At 39.6% G+C, this 16,261-nt stretch overlaps 1 protein-coding gene across 1 annotated transcript in view; it reads right to left on the reverse strand.

Annotated features, from left to right (window-relative positions):
* TNFRSF19 (TNF receptor superfamily member 19) overlaps window positions 1-1,433 on the reverse strand; it is a 56,680-nt gene extending 55,247 nt beyond the window's left edge. The window contains exon 1 of the mRNA XM_041416109.1: window positions 1,362-1,433. The gene's annotated coding sequence lies outside the window, so the exon portion shown is untranslated. The remainder of the gene's footprint in view (window positions 1-1,361) is intronic.
* Between the last annotated feature and the right edge of the window lie 14,828 nt (window positions 1,434-16,261).

Genomic DNA, 16,261 nt, shown 5'->3' on the forward strand with positions numbered 1-16,261 from the left:
TGAAAGCTATCTACATTTATCTGGAAGTGTTGATAACTTGACCTTACTCAGATGCAAGCAGACTGTTAAAATTTGGGTTTGCATGTTGCACTATAGTGCATACTGAAATATGAACATCTTGAAGGTCCTGTGGACTGGTAGACATCTTAAAGAATAGTGTTCAAGTGATGCTTGACAGCTATAATTTATGCTTTTAGTTGCAATTTGTTAATAAATATATTTAAAATTTATATACACTTAAATTTAAACCTAAGACTATATAAGTCAGTATTACTAGCCACCATTAAGAGTAGATCTTCAAAGACCTCATTGTCTGGAATGTTTGCAAGTCTGGTCCCAATTATGGGTTCTAAGTTCTTCTGAAAATCTAAATTATATTTAAATACTACAGAAGGACTTTGAGTCTTATTTTAACAGTCTGATTCCAGCTGCAGGCACAGAACACTCATGGATTTGGCCCAAACTCACACACAGATCTGGCCCTTTAAAACTGAAAATGTGTGAATAATCCTGAGCCTTCAAAAGATTGTTTCCTTATAATGAGCTTCATGATTAGATGTCTTAAAATTTCTTCAACACAATACTTTTCATAAATATGAGTTTGAGGAACAGAATACAAAACACAGTGAGTGGAAATTGCATCACTAAAATGCAGCAAAACTTCTACGAAGTTCAGCAAAACTAGCTGTTTGCGTTGGACAAACCTAAGATTTCTTTAATATATTTATTAAAATGTCTTAGAGGAAACTTCTATCATCAGGTTAGACAATTACTTTTATTTTCAATATTTCATATGGCACAGCTGAACTATAATCCCTTCAATCTTAAAATAAAACCATTTCCTTTTGTGTTAAAGGATGCTATGCTTATAAATTTAGTTCTAATAACTTGTGGAAGTGGAGACTTTTTTCATCTCAAGTATGGAACTATTAGGCTTAAAAGTGTTGTTTGAAGGAGACACAGTTTAATAAATGCACTGAGAGCAAACAAAGTTTTACAGTGTGTAGGAGATATGGTTGGTCTTTCCTTAGAAAATGTGTTCCCCTCAGTCATGTAATACATGTATTCAAGTATACATTTACAAAACTATGGAAAGTATGAATGAGCAGTTTAACCCAAAATCTTATATACCCCCAAAGCATTGAAAAATACTGGGTTTGCTTCAGTTTTTCTATCTATTATTCTAGCCTGTCTGTTCTCTATATAATTCTGCCCAAGAGCTGCAAACAAAATGCTGCATAAATTACAAACAATCTTTTGAACTTTGTACACACAATGTGTAGTATTATTGGTTATGTGAACTTTATAATTCCTTAAATTCTTGCAACACAAAACTGAAAAACAACCCCAAAATTCAGTACCTGTTATCTGATGAAGTTTTCCAGTGCCAGAGTTTCTGCAGCTTAATTTCACACTGCCGGAGCTTCTGTATTAAGTGCTTTTACCTCCTTAAAAAAAAAAAAAAAAAAAAAAAAAAAGAAAAAGAACAAGAAAAGAAAAAAAAAAAAAGTATGTCAGCGCCTGTCCAGACGAAACTCCAAATCCGGGAAAATAAAATTAACCATGCAGATCAAAGGCAGACGAGCACTGAGACCAAATGCCTGTAATCTGATCAGTGATCTGTTGCCGTACATCAAAGGCAGTGCTTTGGCGAGGAAAAAGAGCTCCTTTTCCAGCAGGTAGCTGCACTCAAATTCTGCCTTTCAGTGCTCTGCACTGGCTCTTTTCCCCCTTTCCTTGCTTGTGCTGGGAGAATGCACACGATTCTGAAATGCTTGGGGTTGAGTGGCTGGATCTGTAGCTTTTGAGTTCCCAAGCTGTGTTGTGGATTGTGCGTTGGAAGCTTTCCCCAGTGCCAGCGGGTTCCGCTTTATCCCTTTCATCTCCCTGAGCTGCAGATCCCATGACATCATTCAATGCTGTGGGACTGGTTAGAGAGCTGTAATACAGCCTGTGGGGGAATGCAGCTAAAGAGCAGCAAGAGTTTGCATGATTTCTAATCAGGTTAGTCCATTGTAACAAACCCAAGGCTCACTTCAAAGTCTTCACTACAAACAAGTTTCATCCCGAGAACAGAGAATAGTGCAGCTAGAAAGTTTTCTTTAAAGGATTCTTTATAATTTTGTCTGCAAAAAGAAGTTACAGTCTTCCATAAAGTTCTGAAAGTCAGACATGAAGGTCGGTTTGCCAGGCAGCTGTAACACACGAAAGAAAACTACTTTTGTTTATCTCTTTGTCGAGATTTGGAGCAGAGAAAATGGTGCATTTTGCACGCTGGCGTTGGATTTTTGCACTGGCAAAACCAAGCACAATAGAGCATGCTCTTAGTCCCTGGCTCACGTCCTCCCTGCTGCTTACTGTGTGGCCTTTTGCAAATAATTTTATTTGAGCCTGATTCATCTGTGGCTTATGATTCCTCTACGTAAATGAGCTGAGAAGCTGCCATAAGTAACTCACAGAAGTGTTTTTCAGTGTAAAGGCATTTTTTAGCTAGAGTAGATTTGAGGTGGTCACCACTGTGATTCCACAAAGGGAGGAGGAGGCTTTTGGGGTCATGGGAGTATATGGACAGACATTCTTTGTGCTGCTGCAGGTCATAGCTCTGAGGATAGCTGGAGGGTCCTGTGTAGCCCTGGCAAGCAGGGAAATCCCCAAGGCTGCTGTGTCTTTTCTGTCTTGCAGTGCAGAGGAAAGGCAGAAGAAATGTACTACTGAATTTCATATTCAGTGATCTGAAGCTAAGTTACTTTTTGGCACAGAGATCGATTCAGCCCTCTGTACTTCAGCTGTTAATAAAACATCCATATATAAAAGCAGGATGAATTTTAGGATAATGAGCCATATTGAAGATGTCGCTAAGTTCCCATCCACGCATACCCCATACTTTGGGCATACCACATGTGCAGATGAAAGCGATACGAGCCTGTCAACTGATAGAGGCATGCAAATATTTACACACCGAGTAACCGAGAATTCATTTAAAAGGCAAAAGCAGAAAGAGGCAATATGCTAGACCCTTTTGCCTTAAGCGTCAAAACAAAAGCAAACAATCAGCGGATAATGGGCACCGGATAGCCGAGCACGGGAAGACAGAGGGTCCGCTGGAGATGCCTCGTTCTGCCCCTCGTGTGTGGATGCAGCTCCTCCCTGGCCGCGCCCGTCCCCCGCTCCTTGCCCTGCGCGGCCCGGCCGCGCCGCTCCGGAATGGTGCTCCCGCCGCACTCGGTGGGATAGGGAGCCTTCTGCTGGTGGGACGGCGCACTGTGGGCCGGCAAGGAGCGCTCTGCCTCTCGGAGACGGCAAGGAAAATTTCCAGGAAGGCTCGAGAACCTTACAAAAGGTGTTGCAGAATGTAATTCTGTTGCTAGCTGGGAGGAGTTTAATTATTGGTTTGGGTACCTGTGCAGACAGGCCTTTGAGGGGTGTTCTGGTAACTGAGATGGAGAAGAGCTGATGCACGTGCGGGGAGTATGGTGCAGGTAATGAACTGACTTTCAGGTATACACTGCTGGGAAAAAACGTGAACAAACCATATATTTCTCCCTTTCTCTAATTTCCAATTCCACCTATTATAAATAAAAGAAAATTATCCAGGCTGCTTACTTTTCTTTCAACATTAATTTGCATTCTTCTGACATACAACCCTCTATCACCAGAAAGTTTTTTGATAAGACTCCATTTGTAGTGTTCGTGGTAAAACTGGAAATGCATATATTGAAATAAAATTCATGGGTGGGCTGTGCTGAACTAAAATAACCCCTTTAATTTCAATAGTGCTTTAGGAACAAAGTTCTTCACAGAAAGCGCCTCTTATTTCTCTGGATTTTAAGCAAAAACAAGTCCTGATAGTTTATTATAGGTCTTTGATCTTTATTTCATACATATGGAAAAGAGAAGTAAGGTTAATTATTGCCAATCTAACTTTCTAAAGTTTAGGCATTGCATTTTGCATTTATGACACTGCTTTCCACAGTGGAGTCTGTCAGCCTGAACTATCTGCTATTTCCTATTCTATGGCTCCTCAAAATTTGGCCAGATATGTGCAATAATAATAACAACAGTTTTCTCCATAGTTCAATATTTTTCCAAAAGCTGATAATGATTTTTTCTCCTTACATAGAATGAGGGTAATATTGTGATTTGTATAAAGCACAGAACAGTCTAGAGCCAGAAACAGAACCTACCTAAGATGACACTTCACTTTTATACTTTTTGATCATCAGCTCATGCTTTCTCTTGTAGTCATTAACCTAGCAAGGCATTAAAGCACAAGGGGTCTGAAATCCATCAGGTTCCTCTCTGGGTGCTTGATTCTAATCACTGAAATCACTGGGGTAGGAACAGAAATTACTGAAACTGGGGACCCAAATTGTACTCACTCTCTAGGTATCTAAAAAGCTTTTCTGGGAGAAGCACTTGTGATTCCTGTGGGAAACCAGAGGGGTGTCTCTGAAGTCTTGCAGAGGGAGATATTCTCTTCCTAATTAATTACTTAAATTTTTCTAAATTTAGACAGAATCTTCCTTGAGAAACATTTAGTGAGTTTATCCTTCTCTTTTTACTATGTGAGGATCTCAGGCTCTTAGATTCCTCTTTAAGAATTTTTATTGAAACAGAAAAAAGTTCGGGACTGCTATTCATAATCAGTGCTTAACTGGGTCGAAGTCATAAAAGATTGTCAGCTGATAGAAATAAGAACTTTCTGGAGATGTTTTTTAAATATAACTAAATCTTGGGAAAAATTATTTGTGGAAGAAACAATCAAGCCAAATAAAGGGGTTTGTACCCCTGCTCCATTCTTAACATATGTAATATTCAAGCTATGCCTTATACACTTGTATCATATACATCAAATGACTTGTCATGTTGCTTTATACACGAGCTGTCTGCACCTCTTCACTGCACCTCTTCCCTCTGCTTTCCCTTAGTACATAGGAGCTCCAGTAGATGTTCAGAGAGGAGGTCAGGAACCATCACAGGAAAAGCAGTGCCATTGTTACAGCCCACTCACTGGCCATGTCTGTGCTAACTGCAGCCTTTCTAAGTGTGGCATAAATGCTGGATATCCTATTATAGATACCACACAAGCAGCATTGGTGCAGTTACAAACTTTCATCGTGCACATCTACTGTGGCTGCTTTCTCCTGATGATAAGTGGTGAGATACTGATTTATAGAGGTGGAAGACCATTTTCAGAACCTTTCATGGCAGATCAGCACTATCTCTGAAGCAATGCTTATCTATCCTGGTTCCAGTTGATGTCAGAAATGCTGATTGTTACTCTCCTAAAGCATTAGGGGGATATTGTTCCATGAGGCAAGTCAGTTCTGTGGTCAGGAGAGATGTTTAGAATACCCAAATCCAACCACCTGCATAATCTGCATTGCCATCCTGATAAAATCTAACATCCTGTTTCTGCTGTATCACACGGGTGGTGTTAGGCCAGGTGTTGCTGATAACCACTCCCACTTCCTGCTCCAGCACTTGCAAGCTCCTTGAGAGCTGTCATGTGTAAGAACTTCAGATACGGCACCTTTAGGCAGAAAAATCAAGACCCTTTGGCATATCCTGAAAAACTGGCTCACTGTTATCACCTAGTGTGTCATCGGACCCGCCCTAATCTGCAACACTCTGTACAGTCAATTGCAGTGCAACTTGTTCTAGTTAATGCTAGCTTTGGATGTAGTTCCATTAGTTTTTGATTTTCAGGGAGAAAAATTCTGTCGGCCATTTATGTGTTCTGCAATAGCAGGTCTCTGACCTCATGACTTGGGTGGAGAAAACAGCTTTTTTTGCGTGTCTTTGGTCCTGAATTTTTATTGCAGTTTGCCTGCGGGTTTTTTCCCCTGTGGGTCTTCATAGCAGACAGCTTTTACTTGTTCTCTTATGAGTACCTTAAGATCTAAGCAAAATGGAGATTTTTAGTTCTTAGCTCGCCAGGTGGATAACTCTGAGGGAAGCCTCAAGGGCATTGCCACATCTAGATAACATAGAAAGTTTTGAATTTGGCTTTGAGGTTGTCCTTAAGGATAATGTAGATGCACACTATAGGAAGTAATAGCTAATTTACCTGTGATTGGGAGTCAGAATTTGTGGTTTTATTCCTGGTTCTATTACATGGCTATGACTGGAGGCAAGTTACTTTTTCTCACTGTGTTAGATCCTCAGTTGTGTAAGTTTTAGCTAAAATTAAATCAAAGGAATAGTGTCGGTTTATGCTGTATGGCCATCCAGTTTCCCTCAGTTTCCCTCAGTATGTTTTCCTATCCCTTTAGAATAATGTAAAAATAATTGTTTGTAATACTATACCTGAAATATTGCAAAGCAATTCTGCATGAATTCCAACCCAAAATAATCTGGTTCTGAAACTTCAAAAGTTTCTGTATTGAAAGTGTTCTTGAAGATTAATAAGAATAACAAGCATCCCTAGGGCAATAGTGTGCTTTTCACTTTACTGTGCACTGAAGTTTCACAGCCCTTACCTGTCCTCACACACACCCAAGAAGTGAAGAAAAAATCTTCTGCCATGTCTTCGTTCTTTATTGTTTCATTAAATGAAAACACAAAGTTCCTTCTCTCTTTTACATAGAGTTTTTCACTTGTACTGAAATGGTCCATTGTGATTTTCTGCCTGTTAGGGTTGGTGAACTTCTGCACCAGCATGCAAACTTTAATAACCTAGGACTCTTTCCAGAGGTGCTGGTGGAGTTGTGTCAGTGAATTGACTTCCCTAAGGCTGCTGAAGCTTGATTAGAAGTATTGCTCATGTAGCTGAAATGGGAGATTCAAAGATTTTGTAATTTGTATTTCAGAAGTCAGCAGATATTTTTGAAGAACTATATTCTCATCCTACTTTAAAGAAAAATTACATACCTTGTAGCACAGCCTTTTCTTCAAAGCACTTAATTACCCAACCTTTACTCTGAAAACATACTGAGGTTTCACTCATGAGCTGTCATGCTTTGCAGAAAACAATATAAACCACCCAAAACTCCAAATCCAATTCTAACTTCTGTGTAGAAGATGCAATGAAATCAGGCTAAGTGGAAAGAAACTGAATGGAGAAACAAATCTGAGATGTGCAATTCAGTGATCTGGAGCAGAGATCCTAGCTGGCCACTGGCATAATTGTTATCAAAACACAGAGTTTCAGAAGCATTCCCTAAAGGAAACTCCAGCAAAATAATTTCCAAAAGATCATGAAGATAGTTGCAACTAAAGAGAATGTCCTTATTTTAGACAAAATATTGTTTGTAAATACTTATGTCTGATCATAGAGACACTGCAATCACACCACCACACTTCTGTCTTCAAGCATTTGTTCAGTTTTGCTTTTTTTCCTCTCTTCATAGTTCAGAATTTTCCCCATTTAAATAAAATGGTCTCAGTCTATTTCACAGATCTCATGCTACTTTTCCCTTCCTCTTCCCTTTTTTTTTTTGCCTGTCTTAAACAGAATTGGTGCTCTCTCCCAATCTTTATTTTCCCCACAAGTAATCAAGAACAAACTAAGAACAAGTATGCTGACTTCTTTTTGGTCAGTGTTTTATTTGGAATTGGTTTTTTTTGTCAGTGCTTTATTTGAAATTGTGTTCTAAAATACTTTTATACCAAAGCTTTGATTCAGTATCTCTTTAGCTGAAGCATGGACCTGTAGGAATGCAGTAGTCAAGATGCTCAAACAATACTTGTAGCTTCCTGTGAATTAGATAGTACAGACCTTAATGATACAATTCCAGTTTCCCTTGTTTGTCATTACTTTGGCATCTGGGAGCTCACTTCAGTAGTTCAAACGAAAAATCCTGTACTGCTTAAATCCTGTATTCCAAAGTGCACACACTGCCAAGAAAAATCCAAGTTTCTGTGCTGAGCAATTTAAGTTCCTTATGGAATGACTCCAAACTGTGGGCACACAGTCCCTCTGCAGTCAAGAGCCTAATCTTAGTCACTAAAAAACTTATATCATATTCAAAAGTCAAAAGGGGGAGAGAGTTGAGATTTCATTAATTCTGTCTGTATATCTGTATAGCAAAGCACTTATGTGTCCATGTCTTTAAGTAGGAGACAGCCAGTAGGACATAAATAAATGCATATTTCTTAACTGAGGCCTAGCCTGCATGTTATTTTTGGATATTCAGACATAAAGAACCTGTCCTCAGATGATGATATATAGTAACTGACTCAGAGAGCAGCATTAGTGTAACTTTTGGCCAAGTTTCACCTCCCAGAGAAGAGTAGGTTTATTTGAAGAAATTAAAGACAAGAAGATATACAGATTGTCACCACTCTTAAATAGGCAGCTTTGATAAATAGCACTGTCATTAAGAAGGCATCTGAACAGAATCAACGTCTCAGAAGAAATAGTAACTAGATCTAATCCCTAAGCAATTGTCTGCAGTCCCAGTTGCAATACATCATTTTTTTTTCACATATGCTACTTTGAAAGAGTTGATAGATTTGCTCTTTTGCTTTTTTTCCCCTGTTTCCTGGTTATAGATGATAAACTATACTTTTCCTGTATGAAGTATTCACATCTTTATCCTACTGTCCTTAAGAAATCTTCCATATTAGCTACAGCCATTAAAAAACCAAATGAATAAGTAAAAATATAAACAAAAGAGCAGAGGTTATAAAAGACATCAGGCTCAGCTGATCTGCTGCCAGATTTTTTCACAGCAGATGTTCTTCTTCTGACATTCATCTGTTTTCAGTCTGGAGTTCTGTATCTACTTTAACACATTTTCCTAGCTTGTGATTTGCAAAGTTTCAGTATATTTTCCCTAGATACATTTTTGCACACTACCTCACCTTAAGGCTCTTTGTGCTCTTCTAAAAAGCAATGAAAATTCTATGAAAAAATATTTGAAAACCATGGAAAAACAAGAGACTATAAACACTAAGTGAAGATGACTCAGGAAAAGCAATCATAAGTTCTAATAATATCTTCAAAGTCATACTCTAAGTGATGAGAGGGCAGCTTTTTTTAATTCCTTACTGAATTTCCACAGAAAAGTAATTTCTTAGAAGCCTGTTTATTTTGTGGAATATGCTCTTGAATGACAAAGTGTTTTATTTCTTGATTTATTTTTGGGTGACGTACTTGTTCACTCTCCAAACATTGAGCTATAGAAATGCGGGTCCATTATTTGATATTTCCCAACTTCTGGCCTATTCTATTCACTTGTTTATTAAACACACACTTTTATCAAGAAATGAACTTCATAGCATGGCCAAAACCAATGACAATGTCCCCATTGTTCTGCAACTAAACATCATGCTAGATGAAGCAATTCCTTCTTTTGTTTATTCTGGATCTCGTGACTTGTTTTATTTGATATCCACAAATTTTCATACTGAAATAAACGGGGAAAATTTGTTCCATACCAACACTTGGGACTTTGTTTTAAGTTTTAGTAGTAATAACTAGCAATTGAAGGGTGCCATTATCTATGAGATATTGGATTCCTATATGTTCCACAAGATCACAGTAAATGTCCAGACTAAGCCCTCTGTCTTGTTGGACTCGTTTTGTGAGCAGGAACTGTGTGAAGATGCAGTGTACAAGAAGCTGCAGAATGGGAGTAGATCTGTAGGGCAATTCTGGGTTATATACTCACCATCATCAGTAGCAAGTGTTTCCAGAAATTTTAGGTGCTGCAGCTATGTCAGTGTAACAGTTTACAGTGATCTTTTATTCTGTTCCTCCTGAACCTGCAGCATCTGGCCCTACACTGCCTCTGCCTTTCTCCTGCAAGCCAGAACAGCTGTTACTTGCAGAAGCTCTCTTCTTTAGGAAAAGAAGGAGAAGAGTCTTGAAACTCTGTGCTTTCACATCCTTTTCTCTGTCTTGAAACACCTGCCTCAGAGCAGACTGGAGTATCCAGTAGAGAATTCTTACACCCTAAAACAGGAGGAGGATGACAAAGTGGGTCCTGTGAGACAGGAGAGGTGAACACAGAGGAGACCTCAGGACTTTGAAAACCAGTCTGCTTTGTGGTTTTTTTCAATCATAGAGTTAATCATAAAATACCAGGTTAGAAGGGACCTCAAGGATCATCTGGTCCAACCTTTCCTGGCAAAAGCATGGCCTAGAAAAGGTGGCCCAGCACCTTGTTCAGCCAAATCAAAAAATTGTCCAGTGTTGGGTAATCCACCACTTCCCTGGAGATATTATTCCAGTGATTCATTTTTCCCATTGAGAAAAATGTTCCTCTTGTGTCCGAATTGGAATCTCCCCAGGAGAAACTTGTACCTATTACCTCTTATCTTTTCCATGTGACTCCTTGTAAAAAGGCACTCTCCATTTTCTTTGCTTTAAATACTTGAACATGATGATAAGGTCTCCCCTAAGCCTTCTTTTGTCAAGACTGAACAAGCCCTGTTCTCTCAGTCTTTCTTCAAATGGCAGGTTTCCTTCATCTGTGTGGCCCTTCTCCAACCTGTCTCCAACATCTTTTATTGTGCAGTGGGGATAAAAACTGAGCACAGTATTTTAGAACAAGACATCCTGTATCCTCCATAGTACAAAAGTGGCAGTTCTGGAATGGCACTGACCATTTCTGCAAAAGATTGTATTAAGACTAAAACACTTATGACTTCATGATACTTATTTGGTAATGGTATCAGTGAAAGGTTTACAAAGTGTCACTCATCACTACTACAGGAAAAACATGTAGGAAAGGATTACTGAGAATGGTTTGCTCTTATTTCCTGATCTTTGATGATTTTTGCTGCATTTTCTTACTTAAAGTGAATAAAACTTGTTATTTTATCAGCTTCTGTATGTCTGTCCCCAGTATTTTATTTGTTCAGATAAGGAAAAATAAATAATTCCAATCAGCTGTAAGTACCTGTTCTGCACAGCGATGCTGTGCTCACATTCTGGTAAACTGCAGCTGCACTGACTTCTCCAGCCTTGGTTGAGCACTGGGCTTCCTACAGAGGTATCTTTTGTGTCAAACAAAATTGTGCCAGTATTCAAATTTCTTTACTGAGAGTCTAATGGAAGAACCTGTTTGACCTTCGCCTTCACATGCTGGAAAGTGTTTGTAACATGCCAACATGCCAAAAGTTTATTGAATTTTATTTTAAATTCAATAAAACGCATAAGGCAATGCCCAGTCTTACTTCACTCTGTGACCTGAGTTACAGCCATAGCCAAAGAGCAGCATTTTATTGCAGGGTCTCCTTCTGTAGGAGGCAGAAAGGCCATCAATTTCAAGAGCTTTGGCTTCCCCTCTGAGGATTCAGTGAGGGGCTGGCAGGACAAAGTGTGGATTTGCCTATGAACTTGGCATTATATCAACACCAAGTGCTGATTTAATTAGCTGTGTCATCTTCTGAGCTAAACTTCTGAGTGATCAGAAGCAGGTTGGCTGATACTACATGTTGTCAGGCTACATGCAGGCTGCCGTCAGTTCTGTCAGGCTGAGCAACAAGCACTTCTGTCAAGTGCTACCTGGAGATATTCTGGTTGGAGAAAGAAAATTTGTGTTGCTGGGCATTTGTGAGACAACTATTCCTATGATTTATCCAATCTGCATAAGCAGGGTTGATGAATATTCACCTTACTGGGATACGGGAACAGCTAGAACAATCAATTTTAAATGTGTGCTCTTTATTTCACTTCATATTCTACTGGATAAATATACATAAATAATTAAAAAAAATAAATAATAAGAATTATTTCATTCTATACTTCTTCATCAGCTGCAGAAAAAAGAATGAACAAACACTGGTAATGAGGCAGTGATGGGACATCCGATATCTCTGAGACTCATATATCTAAGGGATGAGGGGGGAATCTTACTACCTCCCAATAAATGTACAGGACAACTGTTCATTGTTCACTCAGAGAGCCCAACCTGTTTCCAGTGCCCCGCACCACAAAGCTGTGTGCTGTACCTTGCAGAAGATCTCATTACTCAAAGGCTTGGTGCTTGGTGGTGGTAGAATTTTGGCTGATTGAAAACAAGAGGCTTTTGTTCTGTAAATCTGTCTGAATGGTGAAGTGACCAGTACTGTTCATGCTATTTATGCTGCCAGGAAAAAAACCTTAGCCAGCAGTGGGTTCAGGATATACTTGATGACAGGTGTGGCTTCAGGAACCCTCAGAACACCACTACTATGCGGATGTATCAAATGCCACTCATTTGAGGCATTGTGGTGTAATTTCAAATACACTTATTTCCTAGACTCATTATGTTGATAGGAGTGTGCAGACACAGGCCAAATCCCATTACATAGAGAGTCTAACTTCATGAAAGCTGTCTTTTCCTGATGATGGTCAGCACATCACATGAAGAATGAAAACCAGTGGAAGATGCTAAATTATTGGAAAAGATCTCTAGCACAGAGTAATTCAGTGGGCAGAGTGGCAGGTGAACACAGATGGAAATGTGTTGAAATTTGCATTAAGACGATAATCTGCAATTAAGAGGTTTGCTGTGTTATTTATGAAAATGCACAGAGATTTACAGCTTAGTGCTATATTTTCAGGTAAGACTTACAGCACAGCAACTTTGAAAAGTATGGGACCTTGCATAATATTACAATAATTCAAAGACAGAATTACAAATAGCAAGTACTATAATGAAGACCCTAACTTTAGCAACATAAAATGAAAGGTTCTGATGTAAGATCCTTTTAGGATCCTCAGTGCTGTAAATATATTTGTGTATGTTATTGGCACTATGATTTACTACAGTATTTTCTCACCATTAAAAGCTTATCTTTTAGCCAGCTATGGGAAAGCGGCTGAATTGCCAGGTGTTTGGGGCAGTACCAACACATTTTACTGAGTACATCTGCTCTTCCTTCAGCCCTACTGGTTCAGCCTGGCCAAGGCTCACTGTTGTCTGGCGCAGACCACACAAAGGTTTTGTGGGGGTGTTGACTCCTTTGCTGAAAAGCAGCTTGCCTGCATATCCTGCTCAGCAGAAAGCCGTTCATCCTCCTTTCCCCAGCCACAGGCTGTGCAGGCTCCCTGGGGCCCTGCCTGCAGGGACAGGTGCTGTCCTGGGTGCTGGTCAGTGAGCACGGGCTGCCTTCGGCTTGGGCTGCCTGGCGGGACACAGATCCCCTGTGAGCCAGGGAGCAGATGCTGACTGCCATTCTGTGGGAAAGGCAGTGTGCAGCACATCGTGTTCTCCTTGATTCCTTCTGCCTGACACAGAGGGAGCAGCATGTCATGCCACTTCGAAATTGACTGAATCGGTATAAATAATTGTATTACTTACTGGATCTTTAATCCTTCGAAAATCATGTTAATATGGGTCTTGCCATTTTGATTTCCACAGCTTTCATGTGCCTCTTCCTCAGCATACACACCTTGAAAACAGACATGCGTGTTGGAAAACTGTATAGAAGGAGAAGAGTATAAGCTTTACATTTTGGGAACTGGTAATCTCTCTGGTTTAAAAGGCTTTGATAGCTACCTTTTAATTAAGGATGTGCCAACAGTAATTTTCATCCCTATTTCACAAGAAACGTAGTTCTGTTCAAAGCTGTATTTTAGTGTCATTGTATGGTTGCCCCAACTACATTTTACAGCTAGGCTCTTTTCATGCTGAAAACATAGAGAAACTTATGATGAAATAGAAGGTACTGTGGACATAATTCAATTTGTCTGTCATTATGTCCATTTCACCTTCATCTTTTGTGAATAGTATTTTGTATTTCCAATAAGTGATTTAACTTAACCACTGCCTTCCACAGAAGCTCACAGTTAAATTCTAAGTGTTATTTACTTCCCTTTAATTATAAAAATACACCAGGTTAGTTTGTAATTAAAAATAATGATAATGTTGTTTGATACCTTGTGGGGAAAAGTTTAAATATTTCATGACCAAGGAGTTCTAGAAAGGAGGGCAGCAAAAATAGCCGAAGGTTCTTTTTTCCTCTCTCTCTTCTGGCATGGAGAACAAAGAAAACAACCCCCAGGAAATTTGGTATGTAAACAAAATGCAGCAAGTTGGTAAAAGCTGAAGAATCACTGGATGCAAGAGAAGAGAGCTAACACTGAAAACCACATTGATGAGCTCAGGCAGATCTTGAGACCCACCTCCAATAGGTCACCACACAATTCCTAGCTAACTGCCTGTGTTCTCCCAATGGAAACAGCAGGAGCAGTGGATCAGGGGCTTCTGTCCAGACCTACCTCTTGGAAGCACAGAATCACTGAACATCCAGAGTTGGAAGGGACCCACAGGGGTCACTGACTCCAACTCCTGGCCCTGCACAGGAGAGCCCAAGAACTACACCATGCGTCTGAGCACATTGTCCAAGCACTTCTTGGGCTCTGTCAGGCTGGTGCTGTGGCCACCTCCCTGAGGAGCCTGAGCCAGTGCCCAACCACCCTCTGGGTGAAGAACCTTGTTTTGATATCCAACCTAAATGTCTCTGTGAAAGACAGTTTCTTCCTGATTTAAGCTGTGCATAAAAAAGACTTATTAAAATGCTACACTTGTCACAAAAATGGCAGAGGCTTTGTTTTAGATCCCCCTTGAAGGAATCTTCCAAAGAAGTGGAACCTAGAGCTGGAGCTCCTAGTTTTGCTAAGCCACCACAAAAATGTGCACTAGAAGTGCTTTGTCATCTCTCTTAAGCAGAATAGAGCACTGGTGAACGACATCTTTGCATCCTCATGATTAAAAACAATATCTGCTACAGACAAATGTGTATATGTGAAATTATTTTGTTATTTTTCAAGGCTGAATATTTATTGAAAAGATTGTTTTATATCTGATATTCAGGCATAATGAAATTTTCCTGCATCTGTGCTAATTATGTCTTTATAAAAGGGAAGATATAGTGAGAGTGAGGACCACTCTTTCACAACTATCACTATTTGAAAATTCAATATATTCTCCTACCATATAAATAAAAAATTTACCTTGGCCATTCCTGTTGTTTCAAACTATGAATGCTCAGCAATATACTTACTTTATGTACCTCTGGGGGTTTTAAATTCCAGCCCATAAAACACTTGTCAGGGGATGACTTTCCTTCCCTACCTAGTTAGAGGAGGATAAATCTGAACTGGTATTTTTTAGTTTGCTGCTATTTCATGTTTTTAATGCTTCATATGTGTATATACTAATAATAATCTCATGTGGGAGTTAATTCATCTTGAAGGAGTTCTTTTTTACATGTGAAGTATGCTGATATATGTGGGAGACAACACAAGAATAAAAGAAAAGAAGGTCCTTAACTCAGCTATAAAGAATGGACCTAACTCAGTCTGTTCTCTGTGGGTTAAATGTCACTTGCTGAACCTGTGGGATGGACTGAAGACTGGATGACTTTCATGGAGTTTGGAAGACTTGATCATTTATTTTGTAAAAAACTGTAAAATATGCTTTGTGAGACATTGAGAATCTTTAAAACCTGTATTACTGTAATGTTTTATCTACCGCTATTTTAGAAGGCAATAAAGTTTACAGCTGAGATCACATTTAAACTAATATTTGTAATATTGTCTGACTTGATTTTTAAACATTTTTTACAGATGTAGCTGGCCCTTTGTGAGTGCTTTCAGCCAAGGGAAGTGGGGCTATTAGTCCTGATTCCCTACCTTCTTAAAGTTTCTTGAATACAAGGAATGAGAAGAGTACAATTGCATGCTGACTCTGTAGGGATTAGAGAGGGTGAAGAAACTTAAATAACACTTTCTCTGAAAAGACCAAAGCCTCTCCTTAGATGTGGGTTTGCCACAGCAGAATCAGCCAGAAAGGTTTTGGGTGTTTCTGTGAGGACACACATTGCTCTGCCATCCTCAGTACAGATAGACTACACCCTAAGTAGTAACAAGTTACTGCTGTAAGCAGTAACAACCCCTTTTGGAAAAGCCCTTTTGCAAAATAAAAGGATCTTTGGTAAGATATCTTGTGAGGTTGTCCACACGTTGCCATTGGGAGGTGTGAGTGCAGTATGTGTGGGCATGGTGAGATGACTTTCATCTAGCTGACAGACTTCTTGGTGTCTGTGCTGGCCTTAGATGGTGCTGTCAGGCAATACTACCTCGCAGAGGTCTGAAGCAAAAGCCTATCTCTTCCCTTTCTGGCAGCTGCAAAGAGCCTTATGTGTATCCCAGAGAACTGCTGCAGTGGACAGAAGTGCCCTGAAACATCTGAAGGATACAGCTCACAAGGGCTCTCCACACCTGTCCAGCTGAGCAATCTCAGCCCACTGAGAGGAGACTGCTGCAAGCAGATGTGCTGAGGGTGGGACTGGCTGGAATTGCCACAACATCTCCTATGTA

The sequence above is a fragment of the Onychostruthus taczanowskii genome, unplaced genomic scaffold, assembly GCF_017590055.1.
Source record: "Onychostruthus taczanowskii isolate IOZ18803 unplaced genomic scaffold, ASM1759005v1 scaffold50, whole genome shotgun sequence".
Classification (NCBI taxonomy): Eukaryota; Metazoa; Chordata; class Aves; order Passeriformes; family Passeridae; genus Onychostruthus; species Onychostruthus taczanowskii.